Raw genomic sequence first — 19,737 nt, forward strand, 5'->3', positions numbered from 1 at the left:
ACTTTTGACTGCAACTGTAGGGTGTGCAGCGCAGAGCAGTTCCAGTGTGTGTTGTCTTGTCCGGTGTGTGTTCTGTGTCTTTGGCTTCCCTTGGATCAGATCTCTCTGCCTTTTACCCTTAAGGGGCTCATCATAAGCATTGGCCATCATCTCTAGCTTCTTGAACTTTCATACTTCTCGGTAGGATGCCAATATCACTTGTTCTTTTACCAGTGGGCTTGGCCACATCTTGGAATCACATCTTGAAAGCATTGAGTCGGATCTCTTTGGAGGCCTTGTTCCCGGCTGTACTGCCATCCATCCTTTCCAGCCGTGAGCTGTAATGTCCTGGGGCTTGTAAGATTGTCAGGATATGGGAGCATTCTAAATGTGGCCTTGTCTCTCACAGCCATCTTGATCATTGTGACTGACAGTTCTTAGAACAGGTCACTGTTCCAGTCTTTTCTTCTGCTCCTTAGAGCCTCTTTCATCCACCATTGCCATACCATCAGTTGTCTCTTTTGGCGTCGTCCCTGTCCTTGCCATTGTTCTTCTTGCCGAGAGCTTTTTTTATCATCCTCATGTCACACTGCTTGTAGTATAATGTGTTGTTTGAGTTTGTGTCTAGCCTGGAATTGCTCTGCTCTGTAGAGTAGTCTTGGGGGGGGGTTAGGTGGAGAAGAAAGGAGACTTTACAGGGAGCCTTTTGCTTTGCTCAGCCACCTGAGCCACGCCTTGGATGGAGTGACTGTGGCCAGTCTGTGTGGTGTTCAGTGGAGATGTGGGAGTGGTGCAGTGGTGTCTTGCAGTTTCATAGTAGTTTGTCCTAAGGCCCACTCTTGTGGGATCCTAGGCAGTTTGCTTTGAGGAATGAGAACTTGGGAAAGGCTAAGCTTTCCCTGTCTGTCTGGGTAACTTTGACAAATAATTCTTTTGCAGAGGGAGAGCATGTAAACCTGATATGAATGGAGGAGACCAGAGGAGCACAGCAGCGAGGTGGGTCAGTGCCTGAAGTCCAAGCTACGGCCTGACTTTGGGCTCTATGTTTACCTCACTGTTGGGATTTTCATTTTGAAGATGCAAAGCACTTGGCACAGCAGGGTATTGGCACCGGGGGGACCATGAGCTGGATGAGTATTGATTCCAGCACAGAACTGGATGCTACTGGAGTTGTTGTATTAGTGATGAAACTATAAGTAGCCTTTGATTTTTTTTTTTTTTTTTTGTTTTACAGGTGGTCTGCAGCATTCAAATTGCTACTCCAACATGACAGACACCCTTGCAGAAAGAGGTCACAGCCGAGCACTTTCAGGTGGAACCTATCTCGGCAATGCAACCCTTTTGGACACTACATGGGCATGTGCCTTTCCATTTTGTTTTGCCCCTTCTCCCCTGGGAAGGTTGGTCATCATTCAGCTTTTCAGGGGTGGTGTTTCATTTTGGTTATGTTGCAGGGCTGTTCTTTGTCTTTATTTTTAGGAAGTAAACCTGGATATCAGCAGTCAAGGTCAAGTGAGTGAGGTAAGCAGTGACCAGTGGACGCAACCAGTTATTGCTCGGGTGCCAAATTCTGGGGCAGCTCAAAGCATGCATTGTCTGAGCATCCATTTGTGTGTTTTAGGTGGCCCACTTGTATTATGCCTACAGGGGCTGAACCCCCTCATGGACCAGCTGATGGAGCCAGTTTATCACCCTTGAGCTGCCTGTCCCTGTGAGCCTTCCAGAAGTATTACAGGGCTCTGCAATGAAGCCTGTACCTTTTCTGTTTGAAGGTGCCATCTGGGCAGCCTTTGGCAATGGCTGAGGAGTTGCGGCGAGTTGGGGAGGGAGGGAGGAGCAAGGGTCTCCTCAAGTTTCAGCAATGCCACATCACCTTGTCTCCCCTTAACCCAGGGATACCCTGCGACGTCGGCCTCGGAGTGCGGCCACAGAGTATGAGCCAAGGACCGGGGTGTTCTCAGGAGCCAGTGAGTAGTGGAATTGTTGGGTTTTGGCTGATGTGCTGCTGAGTTCAGGCACTGATGTTTGGTTTTCTTTATTGTAGTAGACTGAGAGAGAACAGCCCTCTGAGGGCAGGAACTTCCCAGATGATGAGGTGGCCTTGTTTTGCACCTGATGAGGATTTGCATCCCTGGATATCTGAGAGCTAAGTCGAGGGCTACACCTCAGGGAGGGGGATGAGAGTGGGGTGCTGGGTCAGGACTTGGTGGGAGGGATCTTTGAATTAGCTTTGGAGTTGGGGATGTCCACGAGAGGGCCCCTTAGGCCACGTAAAGGCAAAGTCTCGCTGTTGATCACAATGCTGAGGTGTGCAGGGCAGAGCAGTCCTGGTGCGTGTTGTGTCACTTGTCTATTGTGTGTTCTGTGTCTCTATTGTGGGCATCTTGTGTCACATGTCTTTTGCCTTACCCCTTTGAGGGGCTTATCAGAAATGCTGGGCATCATCCTCAGCAGCTCCTTTGCGTTCCTTGGCCCGACGCTGGTACCCTTGAACCTTTGACTTGCAGGCTCGGACATGCATCGGAATCGCATCTCTCTTTAGCACAATTGAGTCAGACATCTTTTACAGTCTTGTTCTGAGCTGTATTGACAGCTGTGCACCGCAACGATCCCTTATAAGCAACGATCCCTTATAACAGATTAGGACTTGGGAGAATGCGAGGATAGGTAGAGGATTCCAACCGTACGATTCTCGGGCATCCATCTTTGCGGTTCTTGGCATAAGTCCTTCTGTTAAGGTCTTTTCCTGCCAGAGTTCTTTGAGCCTCATCTAGGTCATGTCATTGGTAATTCTTCTTGCTGAGAGTTTCCTCTCCTTGTTGCATCCCCTTGTTTGTCATCTCCTGTGTCACAGGTGTCTGTGTGTTTGGCCTGGGGCTGCTTTGCCCTGCTACATAGTCTGGGTGTAGGTGTAATAGGGTAAGTCCTAGGGACTTGACATTTGTAATGTAGGGATTAGTTGGACTCAAGATGGTATTTCTAGATTAACACAAAGTGTCTGGAGCTGCTAAGTTACGATGCAGTACTTTGACTTTTGTCATCACTTTCTTTCAGATGCAGATGGATTGAATCTGTGGCAGAGTGCCCCATACCAGGTGAGGTGGTTCCCACAGGAAGGTCAGTCACCGTTTGTCTTTGCAGGGCAAGTGTAAATGGTGACTGTGTTACAGCTTTGTTCTTCATCTTTATTTGTAGGAAGTAATGCTGAAGATCAGTGGTCAAGGTCGATGGAGCGAGGTGAGCGGTGACTGGTGGCCAGAATGAGTTGTTACTGCTTGGGTATCAGTTTCTGGTGCAGCTCTAAGCATCCGTTTTTGTTTGTGCATTTTAGGTGGTCCACTGGGAAGGTGTCCCAGCCCTGGGATGCTGGAGGCCAGGTGGGTGCAAGCTTAAGCTATAGGTGTGGTGTACTTGAGTTGGAGCGGGGAGGCTGTGGTTTCAGTCTCTCAGCATGTTTTTTTGCTTTGCTTCTCTGCAGGTGCTGCTGCTGCCCTGGGCATGCCAAGGGACAGAGGCGAGCAGGTGAGTTGGCATTTAGGTGGGGCGACTGATAGGTGAGAGGTACGTGGCAGCATGCGAAGCGTGTCCCTTTTCGCTTTGCGGGTATCGTCCGGGCCACCTCCGGAGTCGGATGGAGATTTGAGGTGAGCCTGGGCCAGTGGTGCAGAGGGAGCCCAGCCCGTGCATTTATTCTTCTGGAGGGCAATAGTCGCAGTTTCTGTTTTGTTGTCTTAGGTACCACAAGTAGGTGCAGAGCCTGAGTTTGGAAACGGCCGGTGAGCGATGAGCCTCAGCAGTTATGAGGGAGAGAGGCATTGTGCAAGGGGTCACTTCTGGGACGTGTCATCACAGTCTGAATTTTGTCATTATTCTCCATCTTTTGCAGCCGCCCAAGTGGGCTGTGGGCCATGTATTGACATCCACGGTGCTGAAGCGTTCTTTTCTGTCGAGGATGGATTTTGTCTGCTGGTCTTCAGAGAGCTAAGTGTGGGGACTGTTGGTTGGGAGAAGGCAAAAACCTTTGGAATCACAGGAGGCAATTTGAAGTTAGCTGAGAGGAGAGGGCTGTAGTGGGCCAGGCCCCTTGGAGGTTAAGGGAGAGAGGGTTTCTCTTCAGCATCACTCGAGCCTTTGCTGGGCTGGGCAGTTCCAACCCATCTCCATGTTCTCGTGAGCTTTGCATCATTGGATTTTGAGTCTCGATGTCATTGTCCATCTTTTCACCCGAGGAGCCTGCCTTCGGGTCTGGCACGATTGCCACGGTCTAAATTTTGCCTACTCTTCAGTGTAGCCATGCTTTTGAGCACTTTTGAGCATAGCAAGCACGTGGACATCTTGGCCATTTGTGGGTCGGTCATGTTTTGTGATGTCACTTCAGCCTTTGGCAGCAGAATCCTTCTCTAGGGATCCCTTTGTATCAGCTGGCAGTTGTTGCCTCCTTCTCTAGGCCTACTGCACTTCTTGAGCCTCCTCTTACCAGCTTTGGCACTAACTTCTCATAAGGAGTTTACCTTTCACTGTCACGTACTACTGCCGTAGAGCCTTCTTTCCTTTGGCGTCATCAGCCTCTGGCTCATCTTGCACTAGCAATCTTGGGTCCATCAGGTAAAACTGCTGGGCAGTTTCAGTTTGTGTCTATGTGATGTGGTCTGTGTCCGTTGTCTTCAGTGTCATAGGGCTTTGTGATGTCTCAGTGCTTTACAGGCATCGTTATGGGCCATATTGGCAGCAGGAGCACTTGCATACTTTCCTGGATCGGGCTTATTCTGGCATCTTTATGGTTTTGCTTTTTGAGACCAGAAGAAGTACACAAGGTGTTCCTATCCATCTTCCTTCTCAGTTTTGGTAGTATCTTTTTTTTCATGTGCCGTTCTCTTGGACTTCTGTATGAAGTATACTAGACCCTCCTCACTGCAGTAGTTTTGTAGCTTCTGTCGCCTCAAAGCATCCTGGTCTCAAGAATTTATCTTCTGAAGCGTTATCTCAAGTCTTCATGTCATCTTTGCTTATATTTGATGCACTGTGTGTCCATGTGCCACTTATGCTTGGAGCTGCCCTGCCCTGGCACATTCAGTCCTGGCTAGTTTGAACAGTTTTAAAACTCTCCTCTCCTGCCTATGGGCTTTTGGGTAGAAAGTTTATGGGGCTGGTGTGGGGATAACTCCTAGCTGTCAGCTACTTGCAGACTGCCTCATGCTGTCTTGCAGGTCCCTGAGGCAAATTTTGATCCCTATGGTCACTGATGCTACCAATTTTCCCAGGATCTACTGTTCCACATCAAGGAGCAGCAGATGGAAGAAGATGTTAAAGCATCTTCTTTAGGGGGGAGTGTTTCTAGTAAGGGCTGCAGTCAGTGTGTAAGCTGAAGAAGGGGTGTCTGAGAGTGTGTCTGTCTGTGTGTGTTGACTGGCTCTAACCTTATATGTGTGTTGTTTTTTGCCTTTCAGGTTCTTCAGTTCATTTTAAAACTTAGAATACGAAGAACCCAGCTGGTCCTGCCCATGCTGTGGGGTCAGTCAGAGGGACACAGGGTTCCTCTTCTCCTTTGTGCTGGGATGAACTGCCTAGGGAATACCATTTCTGACAGCCCAGTCCTACCTGTGTCCTTTGGAAAAGGGCAGAGGTGAAGAGGCGACTGCCAGAGTTCCTTGGGGATGATGGAATTGTGGTGTTTGGCTGTGCCCAGAGGGGCAGGTTGGGCATTATTTGTGTGTCTGAGGACTGGGGAGCCGAGCTCTCAGTGCATTCCCAGCTCTCCCAGGGGTGGGAGCAGGTGCAAGGCTGGGTGACAGCCTCTGGTCGGGGCAGGCCCTGGCCCCGGCACGGACACGGGGTGGTTTGGGGACACTTGGGGAGCCGGGGGAGGAGAATGAGGGATGGTGCTGGGCGGAGCGATCGGCCTGTGCTCGTGTCAGCGCAGCCGTGCAGGGCACTGGGATCTGGGTAAAACTCCAGCTCTCCTGGTGTTCAGGGATGCAAGGTCTGAGGGACTGGATTTACCTAGGGCTTTTCAGGAACAAGGGGAAATGTGGTGCCAGAGCTGTGCCCTATCAGGTTGTGTTTCCCTTTGGGGACAGGGAGTCTCTGGGCTGAGGTGAGATTGCTGTGTGAGTGGCAGGGAACAGGGAGCTGAGAATTGCAGGCACTGATGGAATAATTGTCTTAGGTCTGTTTGGTTTGTGTTGGTGAAAACTGGGATTTGGGCTGGAGAGGTGCTCTTGGGAACAATGGATAGAGTACATTTGCTCCATGGATGTGTCAGGAAGGACAGAGAAGGGGAGTATTTATAACCTGTTCTCAGTATTTCATGCAAATTTGGGGTGGAGCAGCAATGCAGGTGGGTGGGTTTGGCCTGGGCCTGTCAGGACTAACCACAAAGAATCCAGCAAAGCCCCTGACCCCTCAAGGCATCTGTGAAACACTTCCACAGCAACCCAAGTCAGAAATCCAGTGATTAGGGAGGTAAAATTATAGGTAATTGCATATGATCTGTGGGGAATTTCCTTTGGAATTATCAATCAAGGCAGGGCCTATCTTTCAGCTCTTTTCCTGGTGTGCAGTTTCCTCTCTGGTTTCAATGAGTTTGTGTGCTCCTGTTAACAAGCAGTGTGTTTTCACCCTGAAATTTGGGGTGATAGGCCTTCTTTAGTGTTTTTCCCACAACTGAATCATCCCTTCCATGAGTAGTCCATGTTGTTCTACACAGCTGCTTTGGCCGTGGCTCAGAGAGAGAGAAGGGAAATGACTTTGTAGGGCATTGAAATTTCTCCAGGCAGGAGTGGGAGGTCGTCTTGCCCCTCCCCAGAGCCCTGCAGGCGCATGGGAGTAGCTCAGTGCCAGCGCAGCTCTCTGAGCAATAACAACGCTTGGGAGGTTTGAGTGTTGATAGCAGCTCTCCTGTCTCCTGGTAGCAGTCCTAGGCGGAGGAGGGGAAAAACGGAACTTGTGTTATTCATGGAAAACTTTCTGCTGTTTCTTGTGCAGTGTTTTAGATCTTTGTATGATTTACTATCCAGTGTCTGTAGGTAGAGAATGACTTATTGGAGGTAAAAATTGAGATAATCACTAATGGAAATGGTAGGGAAAACTTTTGAAGTGAACTTGAGGTGACCTGTAATGGAGAGCATGAAGATTTTGAAGTAAACTATAGCAATCAGTTGTGCACAGGTAGGGAAACCTTTGGGGGTAAAATACAAGGTCACCTCTAGGTGAGGGAATGAACACTTTTTGAGGTAAACTGAGTGAATCAGTTGTGGAAGTATTAGTAAATTCTGGGGGTGAAACTTGATGTAACCTCCATGGTAGAAAATAAATCAATCTTTTGAGGTAAAAAGGAAGTAATCAGTGTTGGAGAGGCAGGGAGATTGAGAGTAAACTTGAGTCTGTAGTGCAGAGAATGAACATACTGAAGTTAAATGGAGGTAGTAACTTGCAGACAGGGAAAAAATGTGGGGGTCAAGTCTGAGGTAATCTCTAGGGGAGACAACATTTTTGAGGTAAACTGAAGCAGTCACTAGGTGACAGGTTGGACAAGTTTTGGGGGGTAGAAATTCAAATGACCTGTTGGGCAGAGAATGGACATACTGAGGTGAATATCAGGTAATAAGTAGTGGACAAGTAGCAATAATTTTGGAGGTGAAAGCTGGGGTGATGTGTGGCAGGGAGAGCGTACATCCTGAGGTAAAGTGAGACAGTACTGGAAAGATAGTGAAATATTTCAGGGTAAAACTTGATGAAATCTCCAGGATAGAAAGAGAATATTTATAGGTCAAAAAGAGTAAATAGTTAGTGGGCAGGTAGGGAAAATACTGGGGGTAAAACCTGAGGTTATCTCTAGGGGGAGAGAATGAACATAGTGAGGTAAAAATCAGGCAATGACTAGTGAATGTTAGGGCAATTTTGGGGGGGTAAAACTGGAGCTAATCTCCAGAGTAGTGAATGAATACTTTCTTGTAAAAAAGAAGAAATCAGAAGTGCACAGACAGGGACAGCTTGGAGGGAAAATCTGAAGCAATCCCCAGGGAAGAGAATGAACAGCATGAGGTAAACTGAGGTAGTCACTTGCAGAGACACAGTGAAAATTTTGGGGATAGACACTGAGACATTCTGGAGGACAGAGAAAATTACTTTTTGGGGTAAAAATGGGATGATGGGTAGGGCAAAGCTTGTGGGAAAAACTTGAAATAATCTGTAGGAAAGAGCATGAGCATTTTGATGGAAAAATGAGATATTTATTCTTTGCTTCCCTTTGGGATAACTTAATCTGCACCCTTCCATGAGCAATTCCTTGGCTTCTCCTGGAGAAAACCCCCATGGCAGAGGCAGTGTGCAAAGGAGCCCAGAGCTGTACTTGGAGCAGAGAGTGCTGAGAGCTGCGTGTGCCTCTGCTGCCCCAGGCTGGCAATATCCCCATGGAACAGACTGGGCAAATGGGATTAGAGGAAGCACAATCCCTTCCTGGAAGAGGTTTTCTCCTGTGCAGATCAGGCACAGGGCAGGAAGGGAACTTTGGAGATCAGCTGCTTTCCCCCAGAAAGCATCACTCACACCAGCATGGATGACATGACCTGTGCCCACTGCTCACCATGCACCTGGCCAGAATCAAGAGCAAAGGTGGGTTTGGGTGTGAGCACTTGAAATAACTTTGAAAGAGAAGCAATCACCTTTTGCTGCTTCTTTCTTTCTTGCAGATGCTGCGATTGCCTCTGGGCACATGTGCTGAGCTCTCCCTGCAGGGAACTGTCAGCCCTGAATGCCTGTGCAATAACTGCAGCTGCCCAGGCAGGCACAGGAAACTATTCCACACATTAAATTGCTGTGACCCAAGGCACTCCTGGAGAGAGAGTGTAGAGAGTTAGAGCACTGATCCTGCTCCCTGCTTTCCCAGTAGTGCATGAACATGATTTCATCCTGATCCTGAGAGCTCCAAGGACAGTAACAACTGAGGTGCCACTGATGCTGCCACTTTTCTGATGGGCCTGGCCCAGAACCATAGCCCAGCAGGGGTCTGTGGGAGCAGTTCAGTTCCCCCTCCCTTCCTGCACTCTGGGCAGTTCCAGGAGCCATCTGATCCCTTTCTGAGGTTGCCACCACAGCCTAAGCTCCCCCCCCCCCACTGGGCCATGATGGCATCTGCATTCCCAGAGCCAGCGAACGGCTCCAGCCCTCGCACCACTGCCGCACATCAGGCCGGGCCAGGGGAGCTGAAATAAAGCCTGGAACTCTCAAGGGTAAACTGGCACCACAACCACAAACCTCCCTCAGTTGAGAGTAAAGAGGTGTCCCTGTATTTACACACGTCCAGGAACAATACTCCTCTAGAGCAGGCGTGGATTTACTTTTTTATCAGTTGAACTGGCACTGCTGCCCCCTGATGCCATTAAATTCTCCATCCCCACAATCCCTGGTTACCCTTGGCTGTGGGGTTTTTGCTGTCCCACAGTGAGTTAGGAGGGATCTCTGGCCAGCCTTGTTGCCCAAGAGCATTCAAAATCCTAATCCTCACTTCTCTGACTACTGAATACCTTAAACGCCACTCTGCGTTGTGCAAAAAAGTGCCTTGGGCCCACTGGGAACTGCACATCTCTAACAGCTGTTCTCAGTTATTCCAACTGAGTAAAATAATTATTAAGGAAAAGAGGAACCAGTTAAACCTAACAGCTTTTGCCTGATGTTTTCCTCAGGAATGAGTTAGGAGCTCAGTAGCAAGGCCTTCAGACAGGCACAGTCTCTGATATAAACTATATCTGGGCACACATAAAAAATAGGTTATATATAAATAGATAGCTATATGCCCTAATATATAATACATATTTATATTACAGAGTTATGTAAGGCATAAATATCTGCCCTACACATAACCAAAAATATTTATCACCAACTACCTCTAAATTACCCCCTGACCCCTGATGCTAGGAATGTAACATTTTTAGGGATCCTTAAATCAAACAGATGCAGGAAAATAAACCACGATTTTATGCCATTAATTCCAAGATGTTTTCCTGGATGTGTGCTGCTGCGTCTGTTTTTCTGTAAGATCTTGTGCCTTATCCCTGAAGTGCACTCAGAATTGTCAGGATCATGAAATCCATTTGGGATTTTACTGTTGCTGCAGTATCCAGTGAGATGAGTTTTTTCAAAATTATTTCTCTTGGACCGAGCACATCTCCTCAAGTTCCTTCTCACTTTCTGCATCCTGGAAATGCAAAAAGGGAAAAGATCAATGTACAGCTCAAGTGAAACAAATAAAAAGCATCATTTCCCTTCTTTCTCTCCAACTCCAAATCAGTTTTTAAGCATATCATGGAATCCTGGAATGGTTTGGGTTGGAAGGAGTCTTGAAGCTCATCCAGTTCCACTCGCTTCCACTGGGCCAGGCTGCTCCAAGCCCCGCCCAAGCGTGAGTCTGAAAAACCCCAAACAAGTCCCAGATCTAGACAGCCCACTGGAAGAAAACCCAAAATTAATTAGAGCAGCAGAGCCTGGCTTCAGTCTGGCACTTCTCCTTGACAGCACGCAGAGCTGAACGGAGTGGTCAGGGCACACTCGAGGGCAAACTGGGAGAAATCACGGCGGGGTCTGCCCTGGGATGGAGACCCAGCGCCGCCACCGAGCGCCGTCCCGCTCGCCCCCCCTCCGGCCCCAGGGTGGGTCGGTCCCCGCAGCGCGCGCCCCTTCGGCCGGGCTCGCCCACTCTCCGTGAAGAGGGGCGGGAGAGGGGGCTAAGCAGAAGCTGCGGAGACAGGATCCCCTCATGCCGCTTCTCACCGTTGAAGTCCCCGGTGTCGGCCACCACCGTGGTGTGGTGCTTGAGCTGGTCCAGCGCCGACTCCACCTTCTGCCGCTTCACGGGGGACACCGACACGTCCGCGGCTCCGGGGGACTCGCGCGCCCAGGAGGGACGGTACGTGCCCGAAGGCCACCGGCCCGCGCGCTCCCGCCGCCCGCCGCCAATCCCAGCCTGGCTGGGCGGCAGCGGCCAATCAGGAGCGCGGACAGGAGACGGACGAGGCCGGGAGGAGCCGAGGCGGGGCAGCGGGAGGGAGAGCGATTCTGATTGGCTGGTTCGTGAGGGCCGGGCGGGGGTTCGCCTTGGCGACCGTGACGCCGCCATCGTCCCCGACGGAGCGTATCGGGGGAGTCTCCTGGCCCCGAGATCTCTCGGGCCCGGAACCTCCTGTCCCCGGAGTCTCCGTGTCGCCAGAACCCCCGGCAGTCTTCCCCGCGGCCGGTACGGCGCCCGACCCGCCCCTGAGCCACCCGTCCCTCGTGGCCGCGCGGGGCCCGGGCGCGGCCGGTGCCGCAAGGTGGCGGCGGGCAGCCCCTGAGGGAGGCGGCCGTGAGGGAAGGCTCGGGGCCGCGTCGGTGGTGCCCCGCTGCAGGAGCTGAGCGCTCTGGGCTCCCTTCCCCGCCGTTGTGGCAAGGTTCGAAATGGTTTATCGAGTGCAGCTCCAGGCGCTGAGAGAGCCCTCGGCCCAGTAAGGCAGGTGTTTTGGGCTCGTGGTTCGCCTGAACTTTATTTAGGCTGTAAAAGAGGTGATCTTGTTAGTGTGGGCCCACTTGGAAATTGTACTCTCCAAAACATCTACAGAAGGAATTACCAGTTATTTCAGCTGGGTAATTTAATTGTTAAGGAAAAGAGAAGACAAACTTTTGCTTCTGGAAACAGGATGGCTCTTGGCTGGAAATGTTGGAGAATCCGTGTAACAGGCTCCTAGTCATGGGGTTATGCTGTTCCCTCTTTCTGTATGGTTCCACTTGGGACAGCTGCCACAGTCGTTCCCCTTCCAGAGAGGCAAGAATGTGCTTTTGTGCAGCCTTCTCATGCTTTGCCCCTATTCTTAAGACACAGCTATCCAGGCCGTAACATCCTTCTGTTGAATGTCAGTCCCCAAACCCAAAAGGAAATGTGTGGTTTCAGACATTCAGCTGAGTTTCTGAGACTCTCAGTGACAAACCATTATGAAAACCCAGTGAAAGAGACGGAGATGGAGTTATAACTTTACTATTTTAATAAATCTTGTACAGTGCATGGTTATATCATTGTCTCCTTCGCTCAGTTACATCAATGTACAGTACTTTATAGCAGTGTCTGCAGGCAGTACAAACAGAACAGACGCACAGCTCAGTCGCGTGGAAATTTGTAAAAGTGGCCTCTGCAATAAGGTCTACTGAGCTATTTGTTTTAGGAAGTGCTCCTGTGGCTCCCGGCTTTACAGAGCTGTCATGTACACTCCTGTTAAAATCCCAGATAACTGTAATTCCCTGTGATTTGCTTTCCTCTACACCCCAGGACTAGAAGATGGTGTGTTTCCTAGCTCAACATTCGTTTTTATTTTCATTTTAGAAACTTTTTTGCCTCCCGTGCTTGCCATCCTGCCTCCCATCTCCACCCTAATCCGGAGCCAGGGCTTCTCAGGAGGATTGTCCTCTTCATCCCTCCCTGACAAGGTGAGTGCCCTTCTCAGATCCTAGCAGGGCTGTGACTAAACCCAGGATCCTCCCCTGCCTGCACCCTAATTCTGCTGGTGAGAGCAGTGTCCTGTTTCAAATGAAGAAAACAGATTATCCATTGGAGACGCTTAAGAATGAAGCCAAAACTAAGGTGCACTGGTGTTCTCAGTTTTAGACATGAGCTCCCCAGATGCTGTTTTAAAGCTTTTTCCATTAAATGTGCAATGACAGGCACAAATTTGGACGAAGACTCAGCATGTGCTGAGAGAGAAAGAAAACCCAGCTGTCCCTGGGCTGTGGGCAGCTCTGGAGCTCTGTGTGCTTCACTGCTTTGCAATCAGATTGGTCTGTCAGTCAAACAGAGCTAGAAATGCAATGTGCCAAACTTGCTGTGGACAGGAACTACGCTGCTTGCTTGAGTTTTGAAATGGTGAGTAAATTTTGGAAGCATAATCACTTAATTCTGCTTCTAGGGAGAGGGATTTTCCTCACCCCTATTTACAGATTGCTATATACAAATGCACATAACTTTATGAAGGAAAACGGGAAGTAAAGAGCAACACCCTGTGCTAAATTAGAGGGGTTTTTTTCTTGTGGCCATTTAATTTGTGTTAAACCTGCCTTTCCCAGTGTGCTTTGGGGTTTCAGCTATTTGGGAATCATTTCAGCTGACTTTTTGCAGTGAAAATGTGAAGATGGGGACAAGTGACCAACACCCTGGGAAGGGCTGTGGGTGTGCCTGGGTCGGGAGCAAACGGTCAGGGCTTATCTTCTCCTGGTTTGAGGCCCGGTTTGGCAACACCACCGCAACATTCCAGTGCAGGATCCGTGCCCCAGGGAAGGGCTGCACAGCTGCCCCCAGCCCCAGCCTCTGCATCAGCAGCGGTGGGCGGGTGGAACTCACCTATTTCCAGATTCAAATCCCTTTGTTTGTCACTCCTGCTCATTTCTAGGCACTGAAAGCTCATTTCAGCTGTTCAGAGATAGCACTAGCTGGTCCATGGATTTAAGGAAGCAGCCAGACTTCGGGAATGTGTGTTGCCATTCTAGCTTTGTCCAACGAGGGGGCACAGGGGGACAGGACAAGGACAGGCAGTTGTCACCGGCCCTGTGCTCGTGGGCTGCAGGGGACACCTGCACTGAGGAGGAAATGGAAATGGAAATAGAAAGGGTTAGGTTGCCCAGAGAGGTCATGACTCACCATTCCTGGAAGTGTCCGAGGCCAGGTTGGACAAGATTTGGAACAACTTGGGCTTGTGACAGGCATTCCTGCCCATGGCAGGGGGGTGGAATGGGATGAGCTTTAATGTCCTTTCCTTAAACCCAAACCACTGCAGGGTTCTAAAGCCTTATTCCTCTGGTCCAGGCTCCAAGCCTTGAGGCTGGCCTCTCTTGTGCTGTGTGCCACGCCTGCTCTGCCAGGGGAGAGTGGGGAGCAGGGGACAGCCCTCGGAGAAAAGCTTTGGGGGTCTTTTTTTGCTTGAAGCCAGCCCTTGTACATCCAGCCCCGTGTGAATCCTGCTCTGATCGCATGCACGGAAAATTTCAGTATAAAATATATAGTTATAAAAAAAATACTTCATGCAAAATTAAAACACCTTTCCCAGTGGGACATGGTCTTATTGTCAACCCTTCCCAACAGTGTTCAAGGAATTGTCACTCTGATGGCAGCTGGACCCCAAGGGGAGCTCTGCTGCATCTGGCCTGGGCCAGGAATCATTGCTTTCATTCCCTTTTTTTCTGCACTACTTAGGGCTAAGAGCTGAAATAAAGCAGAGAGACTTTAATTTGCAGAATCAATCCTTTCCTGGCGGCGCTTCGTGATTTCTTGGAGCTCCGACTCCCCTCTGCTTTTCTGGAATGGAAACAAAACAGGCAGTTTGGATTTGAACTTCAAGCTGCAGTTAAGTGACAGTATTTAATTAATGCTGTAAAAGTAGAGCTAGTTTCAAAGAGATAAGTGATATCAGTAAAAAGCAGATTAATTAGTGGAAACAGGGGGATCTTACAGATTTGCTCAAAAGACACTTCGGAATTTTTACGTGTGTTTTATTGCTGGTGTAGGTTTGGTTGCATTTTTTTTCCCCACAATTGTATTTTTTAAAATGCCTGTTTAATGAGCTATCTGACGCTGCTGGTACAGCCCCCATTCCAGCAGGAATTATCCAGAAAAATGCTTACCTCCAGCTGGTTTTTCTCCACTGTGATCTTGCTGTAGACTCTGTTTCCCTCATCACCGCACACCTTCTTCAGCTCCTCTCTGTTGAGGGAGAAGAGCTGAGCTCCGGTGAGGATGCCCAGGTGTTCCACGGTCCTGGGGAGACACAAAGTAGGGAGGTGACGATTGTGCTGCACGTGGCCTCGTGCCAGAGGTGAGGAGTTGGAGATGGGAGGCCAGGAGCTGCAGTGGGACCATATCACGGGGCCCTGGGGCTGTTCCAAGGTGGCAGCTGCAATTCCAGTAGCATTTCAGGCCTTGGATTTAGTTAGTTAACTGTTTATCTCCAAGAAAATATTTATACCAGAGAAAGGGAGTGACTTTGGGCTCTGAACATTCTGGTTATAGAGCCTGGATTGAACAGGGTTGAAATCTAATTTGCAACACAGGCTCTGTAAGTAAATCCAAGTGGCTTGTCCCAGGTGAGATGGTGCCGGTGGCCTCCCCCGCTCCTTCTCCAGGGAAGGACGAGCATTGCACGTGGCAATAGGGCAAATCTTACTCTTTGCTGAATGACTTGGCCTCCAGCCAGGCTTTGACTTCTTCAGTGCTGGATTCAAAGGTGAGGGGCACGAAAACTTGCTGAGGCTTTTCCACTTTGAAATTCCTGTGGGGAGGCTGAATTTTATTGTTTGTGATCTTCTTTAGCAGCTCGTCGTTCAGCTCATCCGTTTGGTGAATAAGTTCTGTAGAAACAAGTAGGGAATGAAAGCAAGTCTTCAGTCAAAAATGCCATTAAATGTTTGTGGGGAAACTGTAAGGCAAATGGGGATGTGGCTCAACATTCTTATTTAAATTCAGCCCAGAAAAGTGATTCCCATTTTCCTGTGCCCCTGTGTTGCCATTTATTTTGCTCCCATCACCCCTTGGCTGTTGCCTGATGTGGAAGCACAGTTCTGTGAGAATCTACAATTGGAGGTTTGGAATTGAGACCTTTTCAGTCCTCTCTGCTGCTTCTAGTCACTAATTTGCTGATCGCAGAGCTCCAGGTTTTGCTCCGCAACAGAACAGAAGCGGCAGGAAGCACAAACTGGGAATGAGCAACACACTCATGATGGGATGAGCTTGAAGGTCCCTTCCAGCCCAGGGCATCCTGTGCTTCTGTGAAAACTCCAGTGACTCTTCATCCAGTATCGCTTTCCCCATGAAACTCCTGAAGACTGTGGAGAATAACTCAGTGATACGAACAGATTTGTGTCCTCGTATGGTGGGGCTTCCTGTCGTCCCAGAAGGGCTCCTGCTTCCAGGAGTGGACAGGGTGGGATAAGGGGTGAGGTGAGCAGGGCCCCTGATCTCTCTCCTGCTCTGTGAGCCCCACAGCACGTGCAGGGTGAGGGAGTGATGCGGATCTCCTGTTTGGCCGGGAATTCTGTGGAACCACATGAAGGAAGCGGCCAGGCGGGCACTGTGTGTGTGCCGGGAGATGAGCAAAAGGAAGTGAGAGAAAGGGATTGACCTGAGCTGTTCCTTAGACACACTTAAACATTTTGGAAGAGAAAGGAAACTCTCTCCTTGGGAGGAGGAGGAGGAAGTTAGAACTGGAGGAAGGAGGCATGGGGTGATCACTTATTGCCCTGCTCGGCCCGGGCCGCCCGAGAGCCCCGGAGGTGTCACAAGCCCCAGGGCTGCTCTCTTGGCTCTTGTCCTGCCTGGAATGGCCTCCAGACACAGTGCTGCTCCATTGCTGTGATCAGTAAAAGGTGCAGGGGAGCCCCTTGGGCAGGTCTGGTCCCCCGAGCGCCCAAACCCAGGGGAGCCCAGAGTGGGACACACACGTGCGTTCTTTGGCGTCCTGTGCAGAGTGGCGCGACAACATCTCACTGCCCCACTTATCCCCGGCGTAGCTGGCAGGCAGCTTGTGGGTTGGGCTGGATGGGCCATAGCCCCTGGGGCTCAGGTCTCCTTTGTACCTCTGGTTAGACTGGTTAGAAAGGGAAAGAAAAGTAAGAATTTTTTTTGGTCGTTTTTAATTTTCTTAAGCTTTCTGCCTCACACCCACGGAGGGACAAACTGCCGTGTTCTCCTTGTGCTGATGTGGGGCTGGGGAGACCTCAGGTGGAGCTGCATGGAAGAAGTTAATTTCTGGGAATGAAGAACCCAAAGCAAAGTCTGAAGTTTGCGCAAGGGAATTCCTAGTTGTGCCAAACATGTTCGATCTCATTGGAAGGCAGAGCCTCACTGCTCCGTAGCTGGGATGTGAAGCGGGACCACTGCCAAGGGCCTGGAGCGGACTGGAAAGTTTTTTGACGTTTTGATTAAACTAGCAGGGATTTATCCAGAAGCCTGCTGGGCCGCCTTAGGCTTTGCCCAAACGCTGCAATACCAAAATGGGGAAGCAATTCCATGCTTCCCTAGGGTGTTTAGAACACTCCAGCTCCACGTTTCTGCAGTGCAAGTTGCAGTATTCAGTTAATTCTCACTTAGATGGTGTTTCCATCTGCCTCCACTCCAGTAACGTGTTCCTGGTGCTGAACTGAACTGGCTGAGGGAAGTGTCCATCTTTAATTTAACCCCCAAGAAAAATCTTGATGTGGAAAAATATGGAAAGCAGGAGGCTGGTGCACAAATAGGAAGGATAGGCCTTATTTGGGAAGACGATCGTAGCAAAATGTGAATTTTATCATAGGAGACTCAGGAATCTCCTGGCTTTGTCTACTTCTGAAGGTCTGTCCTGATTTGTGCATAGTATCCTAAGAAATCAGGGAGGTCTAATGACAACATTATTCCCAGAGGCAGATTGTGCCCTGCAGCTGATACCAGTCAGGTATTACCTGACTACAGACCTGTTTGAGCTCTTCCAGTTTCACCACATCCAGGATATTGTACGGAACATAACCGGCCTGCCCACTCCGGTTGAGCAACTTCCACCACTGCTTATTATCTTCCAACACCTGAGAGAGGGACAAAAATAAATCTGCTGTGGGAAAATGGGATTTCAGGCATAAACAACCAGGATATAGCGGGGCCGAACCATCCAAAAGGTGAAGTTGCCAGAAGGACATCACTGAGGCCAGGAGCTCTAATCAGATCTGTTGCTCTCAGATGCAATCCAGGACTGAAACTTTTCCTGGAAAGCATCAGAATTTATCGTAAGGATGAACAGGAGAGCACCTCTGCGTGCTGAAGAACTCATAGTTCCTACATAATGTCCCTGTTTCTCCAGACCTTTTTTTCCTAATGACTGAGTTTCTGATGTCTTTTTGCATTAAAATAAATAATTAAATAAATAAAAAGCCACATTTTGCAGAGAAACCTTTTCCTCAGGTCACAGATCAGTGTCAGCCCAAGTCACGTCCCACCTTGTCCAGCTGCCAACAGTGCTGCAGTAAGAGAAAGGTTATGAGAAAGGTGCTTTTCAGAGAAAACAAATCCTCGTGGAGGAGGAAGTGGTGATAAGGAACCGACCCAGCGGGGGATGAGCAGGGCTCTAGAGCGAGTTGTTGTCCTCCCTCCTCACTGTGGTTAAAATGGGACCGATGTCTTTGAGCTGAGGAAATGACACAACACAGCACAGGCAGCCTGCTCCAGCTTTGGGTTTGAGCAAAGCTTTGTGTCACTGCTGAGATACCACCAGGGAAAATGGAGTTGGTGCTTGTTGCTATCCCGAGCTCTCTCCTGCCCCTGGGGGACACACCTTTTCCAGGAGCGGTCACGTACCTCCAGGATTTCATCCTTCAGCACCGAGAGCTCACTGGCGTTTCGCGCGGTGAAATCGTAGCGGATTTTGGCAAATCTCTTGGGCACAGCCACCCCCTGGGCCTCGAAATTCCTGCAGAAGAGAAGTGGCCTGAAGTTCATTAACCTGAGCTAGACTGTTGGAAGGACTCTGTGTGGAAGCTGGAATTGTATTAGAGGATCATCATAAACTAAAAATATATGTGACAATGTGGCCAGATTGCAATGAATCTAAAGACAGGACAGGGTTGGCTCGAGCTCACAGAGCTGCTGCCTCCAGTGTAAACTAACCGCCTCGTGAAAGCAAATGGTTTTTCACAGACATTATTCAAATAAAAGGGGAAAGGGGAAAAAAAACCCAACCAAGAAAAAAGGAAGGTTCCCATTAGCAAAAAAAGCCTACATGAAAAAGTGAGGTTGTGAGCTATGGCCGAAGGGCCGAGTTTGGTGCTGATTCTCAATCAATTCAGCAAATGACAGTGCATTGATGCAACTGTTTTTTTAGTCAAATTTAGTCCTGATTCTTCACAGTAATTTGCCTCAAGAAAATGAGCCCCATATCCTTTGGTGAGTTCCCTGTTGGCTGAGGCCCAGACCTTCAGGCCGTGACTTCTCAACATACTTGCAGTGAGACTGGCTCCCTCTTAATTGCTTCTTTTTGAAGTATGGTTTGTCACTATCATCCTGCTGAAGATGAACAGGGCTGGTGTCTCATCTTCATATATTCTTCCCCCTCGTCCCCTCTCCTTCTTTTCCCCTTTTTCACCTCTAAATAAATTTCTTAAAGGCGGTTTAACCCTGGGATAGTCTAATCCACTTTAGTCCTTCGTGGTCCACCCTCAGATAGATGTGTTGGCACAGAAGAAGTAAGGGTGTTCTCTTAGGATCTGATACTGTAATAAAGGGAAGAGAAAGATGAAACAGGCATTTCATGTTTGTCTGTTTTCTCTCCATGTCGTTTCGTGAACATGTACTCACACTTGGCCAAGAGTAGTGCATTCAGACACTGCATATGAGTGTTGAAGAGGGGACTAAGAAGAAAGAAGCTTAGTGTTCTGCAATAGGAATTATGCTTTGGGGATTTTACGAATTGTTTCCCTCTTTTTCACCATCATGCTCTTCTTGCACACTTCCTTGTCTTTTGCTATTGAGCGAAAGTCTGGAGGCTCAGAAAGCCCAAGTTTCATCTGAGAAAGATTTCCTGTGTCAGAGAGAACGGAAGGGATTCTGTTTCCATCCTTTCATGCCAGGAAGGATGAACTGCCTGTATCAGGAGGTGCCGAATTGGTTCTGGGTGCTGCTGTAGCTCACAGAATTGCAAGACCCAGTGCTGCAGGAGTTCAAATAACAGACCGGTGGAAAGGCTCAGGGGCCACAAGCTGTGCTGCATCTCTCATGGACTTGCAAGGAAC

At 49.3% G+C, this 19,737-nt stretch overlaps 1 pseudogene across 1 annotated transcript in view; it reads right to left on the reverse strand.

Annotated features, from left to right (window-relative positions):
* Positions 1-14,215: 14,215 nt before the first annotated feature.
* The window catches only part of LOC309585540 (epidermal growth factor receptor kinase substrate 8-like protein 2), a 70,329-nt pseudogene continuing 64,807 nt past the window's right edge, over positions 14,216-19,737 (reverse strand). The window contains exons 6-11 of the transcript in view: positions 18,308-18,419; positions 17,422-17,541; positions 16,424-16,571; positions 15,153-15,336; positions 14,614-14,746; positions 14,216-14,287 (exon numbers count right to left, since the gene is read on the reverse strand). The product of the transcript in view is annotated as an epidermal growth factor receptor kinase substrate 8-like protein 2 (transcript). The remainder of the gene's footprint in view (positions 14,288-14,613; positions 14,747-15,152; positions 15,337-16,423; positions 16,572-17,421; positions 17,542-18,307; positions 18,420-19,737) is intronic.

Source organism: Coloeus monedula (assembly GCF_965178545.1).
Source record: "Coloeus monedula genome assembly, contig: HAP1_SCAFFOLD_67, whole genome shotgun sequence".
Classification (NCBI taxonomy): Eukaryota; Metazoa; Chordata; class Aves; order Passeriformes; family Corvidae; genus Coloeus; species Coloeus monedula.